The following is an 18,236-nucleotide window of genomic DNA, read 5'->3' on the forward strand; positions in this document are numbered from 1 at the left end:
TTCAGCCTTAAACTTACCTGGATGTCTGATATTCCAAATCTAATGGAACACTTTTTTTTTTAAATATTCTTCTGCCCAGAATTTGTTACAGTGGTAGACAAATATACCTGCTCTCTCTTTCCCCTCATGCAACTGGTCTGAAGCTGAGAAAGAAATGGGAAAGCACATTTATAAATAGCAAAAGGGAGTAGTTGATTCACTAAATTATAAAAAGACATCACATACACAATTGCAGAAAGACCTGATCCCTGTTAATAACTTTCTTTAACAAGTCATATGACTGACTCAGAAGCACCCAAGTAACAAATCTTCCACAACCAAACAGCTGAGACTAATGAATACAGCAGAAAAGAGCCATTATAGCCACGAAACTGTTTCAAATATTGATCAAAATACTAAGTAATATTGACTTAGTTAATGAATATTTGCCTTTCCAAGTGCTTTCTACAAAAACAGAAGTGCTGATTCTTTGATTTCTACATTTTAAGAAAAATGTCTTAGTTTTTTTTGTTTTAGAACTGAAAAGATTGAAATGGATAAATAACCTCTGATGACAATACAGCAGTGATATATTTATATTCTTTCCATTATCTGAATGCCAGAGCATGTTTGTTAACACACTTCCACTTGATAGTCAAATTCGATTCTGATCCATTTGTAGCAGCTAGGATAAGAATGTATAGCAACAGAAATCTTGCATGCTTCAGGACAAAAACCAGACAATTATTTGTGGAGCCTATGAAGAAAATTCCTCCATAGACATCTTGACCATTCTGAAACTATAGGTCAAATTACATAGGATGAATATAAACAAATAACATGTAAGGACAAAATTAGAAAGACCAAGGCACAAAATGAGATCAAACTAGCTAGAGATATAAAAGAAAACATTCTACAAATACATTAGAAGCAAGAGGAAGATAGAGGACAGGATAGGCCTGTTACTCAATGGGAGAAGGGCACAATAACAGAAAATGTGGAAATGGCAGAGGTGCATAATGACTTCTTGTTTCAGTTTTCACCAAGAAGGTGGTGGTGGTTGGATGTCTAACATAGTGAATGCCAGTGAAAATGAGGTAGGATCAGAGGCTAAAATAGGGAAGGAAGAAGATGTCTTAAAGTCACCAGGACCTGATAAAATGCATCCAGAAAGATAATGGAACAAATAATTAAGTAATCAATTTGCAAACATCTAGAAGATAATAAAGTGACAAGAAACAGTCCACATGGATTTGTCAAGCCCAAATTGTGTCAAACCAACGTGATAGCTTTCTTTGACAGGGTAACACAAGCCTTGTGGATAAGGGGTAAGCCGTAGATGTGGTATATCTTAACTTTAGTAAAGCTTTTTATATAGTCTCACAAGACCTTCTCATAAACAAACTAGGGAAATGCAAAACTGGTTGGAAAACTGTTCACAGAGAGTAGTTATCAGTGGTTCACAGTCATGATGGAAGGGCATAATGAGTGGGGTTCGGCAGGGATCAGTTCTGGGTCTGGGTCTGTTCAATATCCTCTTCAATGATTTAGATAATTGCATAGAGAGTACACTTATAAAGTTTGTGGATGATACCAAGCTGGGAGGGGTTGCAAGCGCTTTGGAGGATAGGATTAAAATTCAGAATGATCTGGACAAACTGGAGAAATGGTCTGAAGTAAATAGGATGGAATTCAATAAGGACAAATGCAAAGTACTCCATTTAGGAAGGAACAAACAGTTGCACACATACAAAATGGGGAATGACTGCCGAGGAAGGAGTACTGTGGAAAGGGATCTGGGGGTAATAGTGGACCACAGGCTAAAAAGCAAAAAGCGAACATCATTCTGGGATGTATTAGCAGGAGTGTTGTTAGCAAGACATGAGAAGTTATTCTGCTCTACTCCATGTTTATTAGGCCTCAGCTGGAGTATTGTATCCCGTTCTGGACTTCACATTTCAGGAAAGATGTGGCCAAATTGGAGAGAGTCAAGAGAAGAGCAACAAAATGATTAAAGGTTTAGGAAACATGACCTGTGAGGGAAGATTGAGAAGATTGGGTTTGTTTAGTCTGGAAAAGAGAAGACTGAGAGGGGACATAACAGTTTTCAAGTATGTAAAAGGTTGTTACAAGGAAGATGGAGAAGAATTGTTGCCCTTAACCTGTGAGTGTAGGACAAGAAGCAATGGGCTTAAATTGCAGCTATTAGGAAACACTTCCTAACTGTTAGGGTGGTTAAGCACTAGAATAAGTTGCCATGGGAGGTTGTGGAATCTCCATCGTTGGGGATTTTTAAGAGCAGATTAGACAAACACCTGTCAGAGATGGTCTAGGTAATGCTTAGTCTTGGCATGAGTGCAGGGGATTGGACTAGATGATCTCTCGAGGTCCCTTCCAGTCCTACGACAATTTTCTCTGAATTAACCAGTCCTGGCTGCTGTTGAGGACAGGAGAATAGCTAGAAGTGTCATTGGTCCTGTCAAGAATGGCATTTCCTCCATTCTTAATGGGATCCACCCATTTGTTTCCACTCTCCTCTCTCCTTGAGGCCACAAAGCCTCTTTCCATCTCTGTAGCCCTCCCATCCTATTCATACCCCTTGATCGCATCTTTCTTGCAGAGAGCGAATGTCACCATGCTGCCAGGTAGTTGTAGCATTGTCTACTCCCTGCTAAGTTTAGTTGATACAGCTCATTTGGCTATTGAACTTTGTTATTCCTTTTTATGCACAATCCGAGGATATTTGCTAGTGATAATTAGAGGAAGCAGAACAAAATATCTTATGGGAATTATTCAAGCTACTCACGTTAGTTGTTGATACATTTGATCATCTCTGCAAGGATGCCCAGAAAACAAATCAAGCGATTGGAACATAGGATTTGGAACATACCCGACCAGCAATATTGTCAGTGACATGCATATTATAGTTGAGAACATGCTCTTCTTTGAGGAAACAGTATTGCATAGTAGTGTGGCACTGGAATACAAATACGACTAGTCACCATTTTGGGAACTTCAATGACAATTTTTGCCAAAATTTCAGATTTTGATTGGAAAAAATGGGGAAATGTTTTCTCATGATTTCCCTTCACCCTTTCTGTCTGTGACCAGCTCCAGCTATAATATTTCTTAAACCTGAAACAGTACTTACCTGTAGTGCACCATAGTACTGGCGTATGGTATTTTGGTGTGAGAGATGATGGTGAGGGTGATGTATGGGGAGTAACGAGGGCTACATCACACTGCAAAGTCCAGACAGATGATTTAGAAATAAAGCGTAAAGCTCTGAAGACCAGACAAACATGTACATTTATTTTCTAAGCAAAGAAAGATTTTTTTTTAGACAGCTGCAGAGATTGGTTTTTTTAATATCAGAGTTAAAACTTTGAATGTAGGACTTGTCTTCACTGTAACAGTTTCTGTGAATGAGTACACTCAGAGTGTGCCTGCGCTAGCACTTTCGTCAGTATAACTTCATTCGCTCAGGGCTGTGAGGAAAAACACACCTCTGAGTGACATGTGTTTTACTGACAGAAGTGCTGGTGTGGACAGGGTTATGTTGGTGAGAGACACTCTTCTACTGACATAGCTGCCACTGCTCATTAGACATGGCTTAATTATGTTGTTGTTGTTGTTATATGTTGTTGTTGTTATTATTTATTATTTCTCTTCTCACTGAGTTCTGTTACCACTCCAGTGAGTATGGGCTGCTAATGCTGATGGGGGCATGGCTGGGGAAAATCCAGCACATTCCTGGAGTTTAGCCGTCTGCTTAGAAATTTAACATTTGAAGCATGATGCAGAACAAATAATTGATTTATATTTGTCACCATTAAAAAGAGAGCATTCATCGACATGCAGAACTTGGACAGCAAAATACTTGCCCTACTGACTGGTGGTCAGCTACCATATTCTGTATAAAAATGTATTTGGAGCGTAGCCCATCTCTGCTTAGCTTCATTTATTTATCTAGGGAGAAATGTACAAACAAAAACTTAATCTGGATAACAACTTACCTGTTGTTATTAAACACTGATGTGTTTAAATGTTCTGTCACGTACTGCCTGCCTGATAAATAGCCTGGCTTGTGTCCTGATCACCGGACACCTTCCCTCACCTCCCTGCATAACATGTTACATCAACCTAAGTGCAGTCCGCACCAGTGCTATGTTGGCAGGGGAGCGTCTCCTGCTGACGCAGCTTCCGCCTCTCCCGGAGGTGCAGTAATTATGCTGCCAGAAGAGCGCTTTCCCATTGGCAGAGTGTGGGGAAAAATTCAGGCTGAAATCTCTGAAACAATCTGTCCTAAAATAATTATAGTGGACACAGACCAACCCATTCATGATTTTCTCACCAGTAGAGTATTCGGAGATTTGACTAGAACATCCTATTTAGAATTTGATTACAAGATATGAAATGTTGCCAAGTACCCTTAATAATCTAAAGGCACAATGTTTCTTGATAGATAGATGCCTCCCATTACCTTATTAGTAGGTGTGAACAGTAGGTTTTTGATGAGTGGGGGTGGTAGGTTGGAAAAACTGTGTTTTGGTGAGGTGTCTGGAGGCGATTTGTGGTTTAGAAGTAGTTACCTGCCACTGTTAGGGCTGTACTCTGTCATCATATTATTTTCATGGTGTAGAGTGTGAGCTGGAAGTAGCGGTATTTTGAGAATATTTAGGCAATTAGGACTTTGAATGGACCTCTTAAGTGTTTACTTCTCCGTCTGAGAATGGAATAACTTTTGCTCAAGGAGACCAGGTAGTAATACATTCTATAGCTCAGAAGGATTGTCCTGTCGTTAAGCCACTAGCCTGGGACCTGGGAGACCTAGGTCTGCTTTGCTACAGACTTTGTGTGCCTTTGGACAAGCTAATAATGTTAGAAACTGCAAGGAAAGGGATAGATAATAAGATAGTAAATATCATAATGCCACTGTCTAAATCCATGGTAAGCTCATAGCTTGAATATGGCTTGCAGTTCTGATCACACCATCTTAAAAAAAGATACTTTAGAACTGGAAAAGGTACAGAGAAGGGCAACAAAAATGATTAGAGGCATGGGACAGCTTCCCTATGAGGAGAGATTAAAAAGATTGGAACTTCTCATATTAGAAAAGAGACAACTATGGGGGTATATGACAGAGGTCTATAAAATCATGACTGGTGTGGAGAAAGTGAATAAGGAAGTGTTATTTACCCCTTCGCATAACACAAGAACCAGAGGTCATAAGAATGGCCATACTGGGTCAGACCAAAGGTCCATCTAGCCCAGTATCCTGTCTGCCAACAGTGGCCAATGCCAGGTGCCCCAGAGGGAATGAACAGAACAGTCAATCATTGAGTGATAGATCCTCTTTCATCCAGCCCCAGCTTCTGGCAGTCAGAAGCTAGGGAAACCCAGAGCTTGGGCTTGCATCCCTGACTGTCTTGGCTAATAGTCATTGAAGGATCTATTCTCAGTGAATGTATCTAGTTCTTTTTTGAACCCTTTTATAGTTTTGGCCTTCACAACATCCTCTGGCAATGAATACCACAGGTTGCTTATGCATAGTTTGAAGTACTTCCTTTTGTGGTGTTTTAAATCTGCTGCTTGTTAATTTATTTTGGGGTCACAATTTTATAAACCTCTATCATATCCCCTCGTAGTCGTCTCTTTTCCAAGCTGAAAAGTCCCAGTCTTTTTAATCTCTCTCCATTCACTCAATGAAATTAATAGTATATTAACCCAAGAGAAAAGGTACAATAATATTGCAACAATACAGCAAGCACAAGGCCATTGGTGAGGGAGGGAGCAAGTAGGTTTTTTGTTTTTTAAATGCTCTACCAAATTTACATTGGGGGAAGAGGGGGAATGTAGCACCAGCAGGTAATGTTGAGTGAAAACTTACAATAAAGAAATAAATAGTCTGCGGTTTTTGTTTTAATAAGTTCCGTTTGCTGTTAGCTCTTCCCCCAGAGAAGGTCCAGAGTTCATTTCTCTAGGTCACAGCGTGCGGCTAGGGAACAAAGAAAATGAATCTGACAATCCTGTGGAGAACTGGGCCAGACAATACTGGATGGCATAGCTTAGAGGTATTCTTTCTTTTCCTTTTCTGAGTTGCTTTCCATGCCATAGATGGAATAACTGCTAAAAAATAGTGAGACTCTTTTAGACAGCATCTCACAGCAACTTCTGACAAAATATATAGATACTTCTAATGTGAAAACCCACAAGCTATTCCCTGTGTCTTCTGTTGCTATGAGTAGTTCAAGGAGCTTCTGATATCTTAATGGTTTTGTATTAATCATTTAGAACACTGATAGCCATCGGCTCAAAGTCCATTTTTGTTAAGCTACAGATACCAGAAGTCTTGAGGGGGAATTGCAAAAGTTTAGTAAGCGAACTTGTTTGAGATCATCAGATCAGTAAATGTGCAAAGCTAAATATTAAAAAATGTATTTTGTTACAGCTCTGACAAACATGGGGTGCAGGGGAGGGAGGCTAAGGCCTTTATCTTTCTCAACCTCACTTGGACCTGTCTGAGTTAGCAGCCAAAGAGAGACATTAAATGAACTTGGAGGAATTTGGACTCTGTTTCTAGATACATTTGGATAAAAATGTTGAACCTCCATTGGGCCTGGCCCTCTTCTTTTTTGCATCCTCCCCCCAGTCCCTTCCTCTCCTATTCATGTGTGTTTTCTTGTATTTTATTAATGTGACCCCCCTGTAACATGTTATATCTATGTAGTAGTGTCTGGTCTTGCTGCTTTCATAAGTTGTAAAATTGCATAATTCTATTGGAGATCCCATGAAGTGTGCATTATTCAGAAACATATATAAACTGTACGTCATTTAGCTTTTTGTACTATTCATTGTCTGCTTCTTTATGAAAATCAATACAAATTGTAATCCTCAAATTATTTTTGAAGGCACCTGAAAAGTTCATATACAGAACTATTGGATGGGCAGTCCTAAGAGGAAGGATGATCCTGAGGTTAAAGTACTGGACTTGTGGCTCATGCCTCTGCCACAAACTGCCTGGATGACCTTGGGCAAGTCACTTAGAGTTGGTCTACACAGTGTTTAGAAGCCCACGGGAGTCAGCCTCCTAGCCTGGGTTGACAGACTTGAGCTAGTGAGGTTGATACTAGTGCTCTAAAAATAGCTCTGTAGAAGCTGGTTGAAGTTGTGCTGAAGCCCACCCCACTCCCTACACTGCATCTGGGGGTGGGGTGTGATTCCCCATTCATGTAGACACATGTGCACTAGCTCCGCTTAAACTAGTAGGTTAAAAATAGCTGTGTGACTGTGGTGGCACGGGTGGAGGCTCGGTACAATCCCACCCAACCCCTTGGGTATGTAGCTTTAGGTTCTACCCTGGAGTTGGAAGTGTAATTCTTAGCTCAAGAAGTCACACCTGTGAAAACTGACCTAGGTAGCACTTAAAAAACAGCAGTGTGGCTGCAGCAGCACAGGTGATGGCTCGGGCTAGGTTCCCAGGGTATGATCCTGTCCAAGACTCTAGATACACCTCTGCCTCGATTATAACACTGTCCTTGAGAGCCAAAAAATCTTGCCATGTTATAGGTGAAGCCGTGTTATATTGAACTTGCTTTGATCCACCGGAGTGCGCAGCCCCCCCCCCCCCGGCTGCTGCTTTACTGTGTTATATCCGAATTCGTGTTTGGTCGGGTGGTGTTATATCAAGGTAGCGGTGTATGTACTTGGGGCAGCAGCTATGCTGCTATTTTTGGTGCGCTAGCTCAATCAGATCTGGAAATGATACATGCAACTCCAGTGCAGATATACTCCTAATCTCTTTGCCTTAGTTCCCCATTGGTAAAATAGGGAGAAAAGTACTTCCCATGTCTGTCTTCTCTATTTAGATTTTAAGCTCTTGAGGGCAAAAAGAGTCTGGTTCTGTTGCAATGGGCCCTGCTCTCCACTGGCACATCTAGATGTGCCTGTAGGAGAAATAACAAATACGTCATTATTAAAATCTGTGCCAAATGCAATGAATAGTGGAAGAAATTGGGATTGAAACAGGTGAGCGAAGAACCATCCTAAAAGCGGGTTAGAGGAGCAGAAAACAAACAAGTCTGTGTGATTGATTTTTGTACTGTAAAGCATTTATATATGATAATAATTCCTAGGTCTTATCTAGCTCTTTACATCCATATACCACAAAGCACTTTACAAAGGAGATAAGTGTCATTACCCACATTTCACAGAGGGAAATTGTGGCCAGAAGAGATGACATGAGCAAGGTCACCCAGCAAGTCAGTGGCAGAGTTGGGAATGGACTCCGGAACTTCTGCGTCCCAGTCCAGTGCCCTAAGTCATAGATGAGGCTGCCATTTTGCTAAACTTTTGCCAGGTTAATGCTCTGGAAAATAGCAATATACTTTAAAATCATCCCTCAATAGCAGAACATCAGAGAACTCATGCTGGGAAAGCTGTGCCTGATCATGTGCCAATCTATTGAAGAAATGACAGGAATTTATTTGTTGACCAATGACGCTTATCTCTGGATTCTAATAGATGGAGACTCATTAAAACTTTGATGTGAACTCCTAGAAGTCAGCTTACTAGCTTAATTGTTGAAGTTGGAAATTAGAAGAATACCTAACTCCTATAGCCATTTCCACTGGCAGATGTCAAAACACAAAAGTGGTTATCCCTGTTTTACAGAAAGGGAAACTGAGGCACAGAGTGGAAATGACTCTCCCTGAGACACCGAGGAGCAGAGGCAGGAAGAGAACCCAAGTCTCTGGGTACGTCTACACTATCTGCTGGATCGGCGGATAGTGATCTATCTATCAGAGATTAACTTATTGCATGTAATGTAGACATGATAAATCAATCGCCAATCGCTCTCCCATCAACTGCTGAACTCCAGCTTGGCAAAAGTCGGAAGCAAAGTCAATGGGGGAGCCGTGGCAATCGATCCTGCACCATAAGGACGGGGGGTACATTGACTTCAGCTACGCTATTCTCATAGCTGAAGTTATGTATTTTAGATCGATTGCCCCCCACCCCGGTATAGACCAGGCCTCTGGGTCCAGTGCTCTATCCATAAGGCCAGATTGCTTCACGCACAGAGCTAGGAGTTAGAGTAAGGGAGAGTGGACCTCCCTCTGTTCTGATTAAAACAGTGTGAAGTTCCTTGGGTGGTAGGTCGAGAGTGCCCCAGATGAGCATTGTTTGATCTCATGTGGTTTCCAGCCCAGGGAGTGAGGAAAACGTTTGGATAAGCAGCACTAAAGAAACGTCCTGGAAATCTTGTCCGGCACTAATTTAAATTAAGAGTATGTGTGTGTGAGGGGACATCTTAAAAATGGATAACTGCTTAAATGTAGGGTGAGATACCACCATTGCTCTCTCTTCCGCATAGGTGCCCCACTCCAGCAGCTGAAAGGGGGGAAGGAATTATGCCTCAGGGAGGAATGACTTTCTCCTTGCTCTAAGGTGATGATAATTTGTTATCAGTCCATGCCAGCTGTTCTGGCCAGCAGACGGGGAAGGGAAAGTAGAGCCAAGGATCCAGTTCTGTCCCACTCACTTTAAGGTTACGTCTACACAAGGAGCTGCGGGTTGTACTTGGCACAGCTCATCCGTGCCTATGCTGTCGCTACCCATATTACCACGGTCGCATTACAGTTTATACTCGCGCTACCGCAATGAGCGCTAGTGTATGCGTCTGGCAATCACACCCCTAGCTCAGGATATAGGCACAGCCTCAGAAAGGGGCTGGCTTACTCCCTTTCATGGTCCTATGCACGCACAGAGAGTCTGAGCCCCAGTCAAGTCTTTTGTGATTTGAAATCTTTCATTTTACAGTTTGAACTTGGTGGACCCTGGCTGTTGGGGGAGCGAGGCTAACTTGATTGATGCACGAAGCCATAATTATGGGAAAGTTAGTTATCAAAAGTTGTTAGGGCTTCTTGAAAGTTTTAGCATGTTAGGATCCTGGTTCTTGTAAAATGCTGGGCCTTCAGAATCTGCTTTGGATGCTGCAGAGTTGAGATCACATGGTCTACTTGAGGCTGGTGTGGGCATCTGTACCTCTCAGATTCTGGCTAATGCTTCTTGTGTTCTACATAATATTTAGCATACTGGGAATTCACGCTGGCACAGTTGAAGTCCAAATAGCTGTGGTTATTAACTCTACGTATGCTGCTGCTCCTCGGGCAGTGTTCTGATCGCTTTTGCAAGGGAAGAAAATCTCCACTAGAGGGCTCTCAAACTATTTTAAGGGATATGACCCAATTAGCTGGTCTACTTCTGATTGCTGTTTGGCGTTGCAGGAGTGGGAGAGAGAGAGACTCAGCTAACTGCAATTTCTTGCTGGCGAGTTATTTCAGCTTAAATGATTGAATTCTCCTTAATGAGTGTACATTATTCCTGGAGCTCATTCTGCTCATCTTTATTCTGTGACTCTCACACAGGTTATCAAGTGTATAAACCTTATGTAAAGTACATAGAGTGTAAATATGCAAACAACTTCACCTTGCTTTCATCCTGTAGATAACTAAAGGTTACCTTTCCCTAGCAGGCTGAAGAACTGTATTGTCATGAGAAGTCTGCCACCTGGAATGTGGCTTTTTCCAACCAGACGTAATGTAAAATGCAGCAAAGGAAGCAAAAAACTTTGTTCCTTCTTTTCAACATTCTGTGCATATATATTTTTTCTTCCCAGTTAATATTCGAAACTATGCAGGAGGATGGGCACGTTGACTACATAGTTCTCTGCTTATAGAATCTCCCAAATACCAGCCGCTCAACAAGATATGAACATCAAGCTACCATATGGGATGGACCAATATAAAAGCATAGTTATTCTTTTGGTACTTTTACTGGAGAGCAGCAAGTCTTGAAATCTGTCCACCCTATTCATGATATGTGTAGAAATACTTTGCAATAAGTAGTACACTGACACTAAGTTGGTCCTTGTTTAAAAGGCAACTTACCTCAGCATACCCTCTGCATCCCATGCAATTGACTTTGCTGCTAACTTCTGTGGCATTCTCAGATGACGAATCTTTTTTCCCATGCCAGGAGGAAGAAAATCAATTCCAGTGTCCAAAAGAAGGAATTAATTGGTCAAGAGTTCACTAAACACAATCAGTGGCAAATGGCATTGATGTCTTGATTAGCAGATCAAACAAAATCAAGCTTGGAAGGAATTGCATTGGGCTATTGCATGAAGGACAAAAAAAGTCAAACGTAAGTGGAGATTAAAATTTTCTTGCGCTGTACTACAGCTATGAAATACATTTTATATACATATAGTAATGGTTCCTTTTCAACCCAAGTGACTAGTCAAGGTTTGCCCCCCTGGGGATATTCCAGCTGGGAATAGAATGATGATGGAATCTAGTATTTTCTTTGATGCAATCTTCTTGATTTTACAAGGAATGTACAAAGTCCTGCTTCTCCGAACACCAGAAGAACCTAAAGGAGCAGTGTCTTAATGACAGTGTTTTCTGTAAGTACTGATTAAAATGACTTCAAATATAAGTACCAAGTCCCCCGTTGCAGAAGTACTCATAACTACAAACATGGTATGGAATTTGAATGCTGGAAGGCTGATTGTGAGTATCCCAGGTGGGAGCTGCTACAGCCAGTGACAGATTAACAAATTTGCTGCCCCTAGGCCCACAAAAAATTGCCGCCCTCCCACCGCCCAATGCCAGCTCACCTCCGCTCCCTCACCTGAGAGGAAGGAGGGAATTATGGTGCACCTGGAGGAGGAGGTGGGCCAGGGATTTGAGGAACGGGCAGAGTTGGGGAGGGGGCGTGAGCAAATTTGCCACCCTAGACCTAGGCCTTGTTGGCCTAGGTGTTAATACGCCTCTGACTACAGCAAGCCATTGTAAGACACCCAAAGTTGCAAGGCTGAATGAGACAACCCCCCACTAGTCTGGACTGTACCCTGGCATGTCACAATGGCAAAATGTTCTGTCAGAAAATGGTCAGCCAGTTCTCTAACACAAAAGATCTATCCACTTTATGGATCACATGAAGTGATAGAACAAAGCCATGCCATTTATAATCCATGTCAGCATCTGAACAAATTCTAATGCAGCAGGTACATAAACAGCTGTTGGGAGCCTCCCACAAACTCCTTTGTGGAAAGAAAATTCTAATTTTACTTCATATAAAGAAAGAGGAAAGTGTGCCAGGTGACATGTCAGAATAGATAGCATTATATTCCAGACAGTTTACATTTTCATTTGAATTGTTTTAGAATTGTGTACTGTGATGCACTAAAAGAAAATTACTTTTTGTGCTGCAACGTGCTACCAATTAACCTTTTTTTCAAACATTCCCAGGAAGTGATAGATGGAACTACACAATTTTTTTTAGACTGACTAAAATTTGCACTAGTCTTGCAGGAAGAAGTGTCTGTGAAGGATGCCCATCGTACACTCTGTTCTTCCTTGTACTAACGGGTGAGGCTGAGACAGCTGAAGAAAGGAAATAGGACACTGGCTTGGAAAAAGAAAATGTGTGAGAGAATTTGAATTAAAATAAAGTGATGTGGGTCAAGATGAGGAATGAGCTCCTGTAGGAGGTAAGATTGAGCTAAAAGCTGTCTAACTTCAAAGCAACCAGTAAAACCCACCTTTTCATTGTTGTTCCTACCAGGACTGATGTGAGCTCAATATCATGAACATAGGCTCTTGTGGGATTTCAGGCATTTTCTGCATCCACTTGGGCTGATATTTTGCTACTTCCAGATTTAGCACAACTAGCAAGTGCAGGGGTTCATGGGTGCAGAAAAATTGCATTCATGCTTTTAAGATCAAATATTTGTTTTTGTTCCTATATGGGCTAAAATTTTGGACTTGATTTTTATTTAAGACATTAATGTTCCCCTTTCTTGCATTTTTTGCACCCGTGTTTGAGTGTGGTATGCTGCTGCTCATCACTGGTGAGTTCTGTTTGTCGTGGATTATTACATTTGCAAACCTAAGGTGTGACCGACAGGAGTGATCTTCATGTGCTGGCCTTTGTCCATGACATGGCCAGGATTACAAAAGGTTATAAAACCTGGGTAATGTGCACCCCCTCGTGGCCAGATGCCCCCCCAGCATCGCTCTCCTTTTGGGTTTCCTCTTTAGGGCCCCTTAGGAGCTCTACGCATTCTCTCTTATGAACAGAAGTGCCCTTCACTTGGGGCTGGTTTAATGATCACAGACAGTCCTACATAGCTCTCAAAGTCTCAAAAACAGAGTTCAGCAATGCACCCCAAGAGTTCACACTTCTCTCTGGCTCATGTGCCACCCACACAGAGGTCTTCTCCTGCCAGGACCTGTTCTTCACAGGGTCACTACTTCTTCCCCTCTGGCTCTAGCTTCCTTCTCCACTTCAGCTCTGAGGGAGAAGGCAATCTATATTGTGCCTTCCTCCAGAGAGCTCCTCTTGATTGACTAATCCTAAACTGCTCCTATGGAGCTCCTGGTTGCAGGTCCTTAAAGGAGAAGTGTCCTGTGTGTTCTCCCCTCCCGCCTCACCTGCAACTGTTAGTTCCCTAGGATTGCTTCCTCTACAAGGCCATGGCTTTGGTTCATTTTGGTTTCCTGGAATGGAGACTTCTGGCCACCTCTATTCTTAAAGGGCCAGGTAGGGTGAACAGACAGCAAATGTGAAATATCAGGATGGAGGTGGGGAGTAATAGGAGCCTATATAAGAAAGACCTCAAAATCAGGACGGTCCCTATAAGATCAGGACATCTGGTCACCCTAGGGCCAATATTCCTTACTCCAGTGGCTGCTATTACAGGCAGGAGTAATGTGAATTAAAATAAAAAGTTCACAAATGCTGAAAACAATCAGGAAGTTCTAACAGACCAGAAGCTTGGCATTCCTGCATTTGTATTAGAGATTCATTAAATAATAGAGGAGGTGCAAAACTGCTGGCATTAAAAGCCTCCCAGATCAGGATACTTTATAGGTATGGCAAGATACAGTGCACAGGCATTTCTATTTTTCTAATCAGGTTTGCATTGACAGGTGCTCTAATGTGACATCTAGTTCTTGATGTTGTAGGCCCCTGGGTTACTCTTGAAGAGGATGTCACACTGAGCCAAGAAATTGTAACAAGTTTGTTATACTGAGATGCAACATCAGATTAATGCCCAGTAGTAGCAGGATTGCTGTCTGATAGCTCTTAAAGGAGTCTCTGCCTTATTGTATGTGGGTGAAAGTTACTCCATAATATGTGTGGAGGGGAAAGAGAGGTAGGTAGCTGAAAATAAGAGTACTTAACCTAAACCCTTTTCTCAACATAAGTCTTAAATATTAGGCTGTAAATATTCAATAACAATTAATAATAAAAGCTAAAACTCAGACGAAAATGTGGATGCGCAGAGAGAATTTATACTTTCATTTCCTTCTTAGTTTTAGTAGTAGCTGGTTGGAAAAAGAAAAGCCAGTTTCATTTTGAAATTTCAAAATTGCTTCAGTTACACTGATTTTTGAAATAGATAACTCTTGGTCTTTCCAAAGTTCACACAATGTGTTTCAGTAACCCTCCCAAAAATGTGCTTTCTATGGTACAGAAATAGTCTAGCCTGTGGTATTCAGGAGATCAGGTTAGATGATGATTTTCTGGCCTTAAACTCTATGAATATGAGTTTAGCCATTTTTGAATGGGAGAGGGAGGAAGAATCATAAACAGACTAAATATTTTAATTTCCAGCTTTCTCTGTGTGTGTGTGTGCGCGCGCACGTGCGCATGCATATTCTAAAGTTTAATTTTATGAATAATATTTCTGAAAGTCCAATTCTATTAAGGAAAAAAGTTTGCAAATTTTTGATAGGCTCCAGTTTTCACTGTTTAATTATCTTTATTTAAACAGGCTCTATGTATTATGAAGTGATAAGGAGATTTACAAATGTTAGCCAACAAAAATAGTAATGATAGCAATAGTGTTGCTTTGGTAGTAATGACAAATGAAGCAGGCAGATAAATATTTCGCTGATTCTTCATGATATCTCAAAAGGCATTAAAATTTTTTTAGATGTTATTACAAAATGGAGAATGCCACGATTACTATATCCAGTCTTAATTTTATCCGAAATATTTGGCTTTCCATTAAATTGGAGGGAGAGGGGTGTCAAATTTTTGCTCTCTTAAAATCTGATGTTTAGACCAGATATAGATCTAATCTAGTTTTTTTTAAAAAAATTAAAACTCAATTGACAATTTCGTTGAAATTTTGAAGAAGAAGAAAAAGGAAGATTTAATGAAAAATTTCCCCCATATTTTCACCAGCTCTAGGTTCCAGATCGGAAACTTAAGTCAAACCCAGACGGGGCTCCTAGTGTGCCCTGAATGAATGTGTTTTTAAAAGTTCTGCAAATCAACAGCTCACGTCCAACACTTGCTAAAATCATCATTGTGACCTGGGGTATTGATAACCTTAAAGATGGAACAAAATATCACTTAGCACTTGGAACTCTCCCTTTATACAAAAAGAAAAGGAACAAAATTGGAGAAATATGTTACTGGTATTGAGATCAATTTAATACAAAAGGAGATAACTATGCTTTTCACTGGAACTGGCAACTGAAGAGGCTATTAATGGGGAGAAATAGGATTAGATTAAAAAAGGAAGAAGGGGATCTAGATCAGAAAGGACTGGAAAGTCAGATGAGAGAAACATCCAGGCTGAGCTGGAAATGTAGGAACTGTCAGAATGTCTAAAGGCACACACGTGTTAATGTGTAACTGTGGCAAATAACAGAGCGGGGAAGGTAAATTACACTGAAAATGAATCCGTGTTGGAAACAGCAAGAGTTGAAGCAGAAAAGCTAGCATTAGGAAGCAAGCTGGGGACCACCTACAGGAGATAGGGGTCAGCCGAAGAATGAACATTGAAGGGTGATGAGCACAAGAATACAGATTAGTCACAACAGCCAGCCCAGAAGCAACAGTCATGCATTGCTGATGATGGGAATTACTCTAAGTCCTTAGCACGAGATGATGCCTGAAAGTCAGAAAGCAATTAAAAAAAGAGGATGGAGGCAGGGGAATGATACTGAAACAAAACATTTTGCATTGGGGCTGGATATGTTTACAGGTGGTCTCCTAAAAATTGAGATGAACGAAGGCCAGCATGCAGGCAACTAAACTTGGACTAAGTAGTGCTAGAATGCTAATGTGAAGCTCATTGAGCCATTCTAATTAAGAACAGAGTGGCTTGTACTTTGTGGAATGAGAAGGGGGAAAAATCGCGTCTGTTTTTCTTTTTCCAGGACCAGTCTCTCATGATTAAATTCCTGACTAATACATATTCTTCCTTTCACATGTTGTACTTTTCCATACTCAAGCTGCCAAAGTACAGTTTTAGCTACAGTGGTCTTTTGCATGTAGAGAAAAAACAAACGCTCACATAAAAATGAGCTCAATTAAAGAGCACAAAGTGTACATTCTCCTTTGCAGCAGGCTGCAAGTGAACTGAAACATAAGTAGCAGACCTTTTCTAAAGCTCCAGTCCATTTAAGGAGGCAGTTCTCAGAAGGGGAATAGCTATACTGATATAAGCACATTTTATACCTATACAATTGTGTCTACACCAGGGGGACTGTTGTACACTATCCCAGTATAGTTGCATCTCTAACTTTTTTGTGTGTAGACAAGTTCTAAGAAAGTTGGGTGCTCAACACTAACTTCTTTAAACCCCTTTGAAAATCTCAGCCATCAAGACTATGTCTATGACCTGGTCTACGCTACAGGATTAGGTTGACACAAGGTGGCTTAGGTCAACCGAACTATGGAAATGTCTACACTTAAATTTCGCTCCCACCGACTTAATTGTCCTGCTACGCTGACTTAATAACTCCACCTCCAAGAGTGGCATAGAGTCAAGGTTGATGTAGTTAGGTTGACACAGTGTCAGTATAGACACTGCGTTGCCTATGTCAACTGTTACTTGTTTTCAGAAGCTTTCCCACAATGCCCTGCACTGACAATACAATCGATGTAAGACTCCTTGTGAGGACATGCACCACCGACACAAAGAACATGTGTAGACACACACACGTGATGTCATTACTGCTGTGGCTGTATGCCAATGTAAGCTAAGTTGACTTAATTTGGAAGTATAGACATGGCCTGAGTCTATATTACAGAGCCTATGCCACAAAGGCCCACTAAGTAGAGATGCAGCATGCAAGATGAATAGTTTTGCCGGTGTGTAGGAATACCACCTCCCTGAACGACATTAACTACATTGACAGAAGCTCCCTTTTATCAGCATAGCTGTGTCTACACTGGGAGCTTAGCTGTGTTGCCTGGGGATGTGGTTTTTCACACCCCTGCTGGATAGCTCTGCTGGTAAACATTTTCAGTGTAGACTGGGCCTAAGGTTGCTTGAACTTCTTTTCTTCTTGAAAGAGACTAAGTATTTCCATTTTGCTTTTACCATGTTTGAACTACCTGTTGAAGAGATGGGAAAATGTCTCTCTCTCTTTCTCTCTCTTCTTCTTTCCCTTCTCTTTACATAACATATAATTTTATTCTTGTGTGTCAAGTGGAGCTCACAGCAACGGAGGCATGTACCCAGCTCAAAGATGTAGGCATTAGTATACACAGAACTATGGCTGGTGGTAGTTCACTTCTCCCAGAGAAACAGGAAAAGAAGACAAGCCATTCATTTTGTGGGTAGCCATGTTAGCAAGAGAGAAGCTGTTAGAATGTCTCAAGTGATGCCATCATTGCACATAATTACTGCACCAACTCCAAGTCTGCTTCCTCTGTTAGGGTACGTCTACACTACAGGATTATTCTGATTTTACATAAACCGGTTTTGTAAAACAGATTGTATAAAGTCAAATGCACGTGGCCACACTAAGCACATTAATTCGGTGGTGTGCGTCCATGTACCGAGGCTAGCGTCGATTTCCAGAGTGATGCACTGTGGGTAGCTATCCCGTAGCTATCCCATAGTTCCCGCAGTCTCCCCCACCCCTTGGAATTCTGGGTTGAGATCCCAGTGCCTGATGGGGCAAAAAACATTGTCGCAGTTGGTTCTGGGTACAGTCTCACCCCTCCCTCCGTAAAAGCAGCAGACAACCGTTTCGTGCCTTTTTTCCTGGCTGAACTGTGCAAACATCATAGCACAGCAAGCATGGACCCTGCTCAGATCAAGACCACAATCGTGGACATTGTAAACACCTCGCGCATTCTCCTGCAGTCTATGCTGAACTGGGACCTGCAAAGCCGGGCAAGGAGGAGGCGGCTACAGCAGAGCGGCGACGAGAGTG

This window comes from Gopherus flavomarginatus, chromosome 3 (assembly GCF_025201925.1).
Source record: "Gopherus flavomarginatus isolate rGopFla2 chromosome 3, rGopFla2.mat.asm, whole genome shotgun sequence".
Lineage (NCBI taxonomy): Eukaryota > Metazoa > Chordata > Testudines > Testudinidae > Gopherus > Gopherus flavomarginatus.